Genomic DNA, 5,222 nt, shown 5'->3' with positions numbered 1-5,222 from the left:
AATTCTGGCTCTGCAAAGTTTCAAGCTCTATGGCTGCTATGGACTGAATGTTTGTGTCCCCCCAAATTTATATTTTGACCTAACTCCCAAGGTGATGGTATTTGGAGGTGGAGCCTTTGAGAGGTAAAGTCATGAGGGTGGCACCCTCATGAATGAGATTAATGCCCTTATAAAAGAGACCCCAGAAAACACCCTCTCTCCTTCCCTCACCTGAGGACACAGCAAGAAGATGGCTGTTCATGAACCAGGAAGCAGGCTTTCACCAGACAGAGTCTACCTGTGCCTTGATCTTGGACTTCCCAGCCTCCAGAACTATGAGAAATACATTTCTGTTGTTTAAGCCACCCAGTTTGTGGTAATTTGTTATAACAGCTCACACAACCTCAGTTTCCTCATCTGCAAGGTGGGAATAACAACACCTATGTGTTGTGAAGCAACAACTCCACACACACACACACACACACACACTAACATGTCCTTTTTCAAAAATCACAAAGAGGATAATAGAAGCTGGCTATTCCGTAACTTGCCTTTCTCAACTAATGATATATCTTAGATGTCTTTCCTTACCAGTGTATATAAATCTACCTGATTCTTTGTACCTGGTCCATAGTGTTCAATTGTACAGATGTATTATCATTTATTTAGCCAATTTTTTTGACAGGAATTGGGATCACTCCTAGATTTTTGCTACTAGTAACCATACTGTAATAAACAATTAACCTATTTTAATTATCTATGTATATTTTACAATGAGCTTAAAGTATATGTGTATGTGTGTGTGTGCAGTGCATGTGTATACCTCTTGTACTTAATAATATGCATTTTCATGCATAAATATAGATCTATAGCATCATTTTTTTGGGGGGCCACACAGTGCAGCATGCAGGATCTTAGTTCTCTGACCAGGGATCAAACCCACACCCCCTGCAGTGGAAGCGCTGAGTCTTAACCACTGGACTGCCAGGGAAGTCTCTATAGCATCATTTTAAGGGCTGTGTATTATGTTATATTGGATGAATGGAACATAATTTGTTTAATGAATGCCCTACTGTTGGAGATTTATGCTGTTCCTGATTTTTCACTAGTATAAACAACGCAATGTTAAACATCTGTGTGCTTAAATTTTTGTGCATTTGTCAAATTATTTTCATTGGACGTACTCCTAGAGGTGAAGTTGCCAGGTCAAGGAGTACACATATTTTTGAGTAGTCATTTCATTTAAAAGGAAAATGCCCATTCTGTCACACAGATTTGCTAAACAGAGGTCCTCAGATATATAGCCTCAGGAAGAAACATTTATATCACGTAGGTCGGTGGTTTCCAAACCTGATGTAGTAGGCAGAATAATAGCCCCAATGATGGCCACGTCCTAGTCCCCAGAACCTGTGAATATGTTATGTTACATGGCAAAGGAAACTAGGGGTGCAGATGGAAGGTTGCTAATCAGGGGGGTTATTCTGATTATCTGGGGCCCAGTGAAATCACTAGGATCTTTAAAAATGGAAGAGGAAAGCAAAAGAAGAGAGTCAGAAGAAGATGGGACTATGAAAGAATGATCAAAGAGATGCAATATTGCTGGCTTTGAAGATGAAGGGAGGAGACCATGGGCTGAGGAATGTGGGCAGCCTCTAGAAACTGCAAAGGGTAAGGAGACAGATCCTTCCCTACAGCCTCCAGAAGGAATGCAGCCTCGCAAACACCTTGATTTCAGCCCAGTGAAACCCACGTAGAAGGACTTCCGATCTCCAGAACTGTAAGAGAATCAATGAGGGTTGTCTTAAGCCACTAAATTTGTAGTAATTTGCTACAGCAGCAATAGGAAACGGGTACACTTGTTTACACCCAAAACTAATGGCGGGGTGTGGGGCAGGGAGGAGACGGGGGAAAGGTAGGAGAATGGGGGTGTCTCATCCCCAGAGACTCTGATTCAGTAAGTCTAGGGCAGAACTGAGGAGTATTTTTCACCGTGCTCCCCAGGTGATAAAACGCATCGAGTGGGGCTCTCGAGAGGCACTGATATAGACCACATGGCTCTGCAGAAGTAGCCATCTCCTGTTGCGTAGACAGTCATTTGCTGGCCTGGCGGATGGTCCAGGTAGCTGATTGAAGATGGAGCTGACCTGGGGCTCCAATCTGGCACCAACCTTAACTCCATGTCCACGTGACAGTGTCAATCAACCTCACTAATCTGACCCCAGCTTGATTTTTCAACTGCTTATCAACCCAAATGCTCCACTCCAGTCAGACTAGTCTAATTGTCATCTATTCAACAAATCTTGAGATTTATTTGTCTTTGCTCTTAAAATACGGCCCTATTGTCAGCTGGGTCGTCCAGAAAGCAGGCTCCGAGAAAGAGTTAAAGATGTGAGATAAAGATAAAAAGGGAAGGAAGCAGGGCTTCCCTGGTGGCGCAGTGGTTAAGAATCCTCCTGCCAACGCAGGGGACACGGGTTCGAGCCCTGGTCCTGGAAGATTCCACATGCCGTGGAGCAACCAAGCCCGTGCACCACAACTACTGAGCCCGTGTGCCACAACTACTGAAGCCCGCGCACCTAGAGCCCATGCTCTGCAACAAGAGAAGCCACCGCAATGAGAAGCCCGCACACCACAACGAAGAGTAGCGCTGCTTGCCACAACTAGAGAAAGCCTGTGCATAGCAACGAAGACCCAACGAAGACCCAACGCAGCCTAAAATAAATAAATTTATTTTTTTAAAAAAAGAGAAGGAAGCAGAATTGAGGAGGAAGAGACTCAGACTAGGATGCAGATCTGATAAAGTCTCAGCCAACTCAACAGGAACCCTGGAACAAATACTGCCCAATAGAGGAGTCCCATGTTGGGCAGTAATGGCCAGGTCCTAACACTCCTGTCATGCTCAGTCATTGGCTGCCCATGAATAGCATGACTGAAGCAGATCCTAAGGTGCTGATAGGTGGAGGCACTCAGCGGACAGCACTTCTTGGAGCTGAATGGCAACCCCCTGGCTGCCAATTCTTTCGTTTTCCAGTTGGCCAGACCCTGTCCTTTCTTTGAGCCCTCCTATGGCAACTGTTGACAGGTCTTGTCATAACCACTACATGTATTTCGAAATATAGGCTGTCTGAGCTGGAAATGTCCTTAGGGATCATCTCATTTTACATATTGAGAAACTGAGACCTGGGCGGGGTGGGAGGGTGAGTCATTCAAGATGGCACAGCTAGCTGGTGGCAGAGCCAGGACTGGAACCCAAGTGTCCTAACGCTCAATTCCGGTTTGCGGTTAACATTAAGAAAAGGCTGATCATTTTGAAAGATGAGTGGAGGGTCAGTCTTCACCTAAAACGTAATTGTAACTGCTGTAAATCAATAGACTAAACTTGCTTCCAAGTATGCTGAATCATTAAAATGAAGGGAAAAAATAACCAAACTTCTCTTTGAGAAGATCTCTGAGGCTTAGTTTAATCTCAATTAAATTGATAAGAAATAGTGATAATAAAACTGTAATCCTTATGAAAATTCTATAGCCCATTTCATTTCTATAATCACCACTAATCTATAAAAAATTCAGTGACATACTATTTTAAAATCGTACTAATCTTATTAAAGGAATTCGTACGGACCATTGTATTGTTTTGAAAATACAGACGGTTTACAAAATGATTTTCAATTATGTCAAGCTAGAGAAACAGTTATGGTAAGGGCAGAAACTATTGTTTATACGGGAGAAAGATGTGATATAAAGATTACTTAGCTTTATCTCTGGAGAGGTGACTTTCTTTTCAGCCTTACAGGTGATATTGATTTTTAGAATGGAAAACTGCTTCAACACAAGTCTCAATTGGCTTTGCAAACAACATCCTTATTTGGAATTCTTGATAGTCTTTACTACCAGAAAAAGGAAATTGTCACCTTTTGTTTTAGCCCAGGTATCATTCAAGTATGTAAGTTTCCAGCACATTTGGAAACAATTTCCATTCTTTCAGACTGTAAAGTTCAGGAATGAGTGTGTTTGGGTTGGGGGAGATGTGGCAGCGGGTGAGTCAGAGTCAATCCGGCCACTTGTCAATTTCTGAAAATTGTAGAGAAAAATGTGAATGAGGTTTATGGGCTGTAGCCCTATTGGGCCTGACTTTCCAGTTTCAAACCTTGATCGATCTGCTAATTCCACCCCCTCCCCAACTAGCATCTCACAAGATTATCAACTAGGAGTGTAGATGAAACCCTACAGATAACACAGGGGGCTGGGGTGTGTGTGTGTGTGTGTGTGTGTGTGTGTGTGTATGTGTGTGTGCACGCAATTAGCAAGAGCAAAATGCCAAAGTGAGCCAAAGAAATGCTTTTCAAGTTACCTTTTTGGACGTGAGGTGTGAAAGTTAAAAAGGATGGATCTAGAAAGACAGAAACCAAAGTCTAGGATCAAGTAGATGATCTGGGGAGGGATTTACTTGTCTCAGAGGAGCAGGGGTCTTTCAGAGGCAGGAGACCTTTTCTTCCCTCTTTATTAACGTGGGAAAATTGATCACTGCTTTCAACTGTATTCAAGAAAGAGCTTCCAGGCTGAGGGATTTGCAGGGAAATATTATCAGATTACCCAGGCTACACAAAATGCCAGCCCTCTTGGAATCATTTTTCTTTTCCCTAAATAGCATATTGAGTTCAGTTCTGATGGGCATGTTATCTTCTAACAGATGAATCTTTCTACAGCGAGCCAAGATAAACACACACTTGTTTAAGTGTTGGAATCAGCCTCCACCCTGAATTTTCCCAACCATCACCTAAAATAGAACACGGCTTTTGAAGGCAAATAACTGAGAGAAAATGTACTGGTCAAGTTTTTTTTCTCTTAGTAAATCTCGGAAACCTATGTAACACACTGGAAAAACTGCTTGAGACAAGAGAATTACTGTATTACTGCCAAAGTTACCAATTCACTCGTGCAAGAGCTGTGGTCTTTATTTACATAGCAGATGGGAGAACAAAATATCCAAGAGCCGCCCAGATGGTAACCTTTGATAAATATTATGGTGGAGAGAAAAGAGCGCCGAGATCAGACCCGGGTTCCAGCGCTGGCTGTGTGACCTTGGGCAAGTCATTGGCCAACTCTAAGCCTCAGTATCCACATGTATTAAGTGAAGATAATCATGTCAATCCTAGGGTTGCTGAGAAGTTTGCATGAGATCATGGATGATCATGATCATCAAAAATGTCATTTGATTATTCACCCTTTGAGCTGTTACACGG

The sequence above is a fragment of the Leucopleurus acutus genome (assembly GCF_964270905.1).
Source record: "Leucopleurus acutus genome assembly, chromosome: X".
Classification (NCBI taxonomy): Eukaryota; Metazoa; Chordata; class Mammalia; order Artiodactyla; family Delphinidae; genus Leucopleurus; species Leucopleurus acutus.
Note: the sequence above shows the minus strand (reverse complement) of the source record.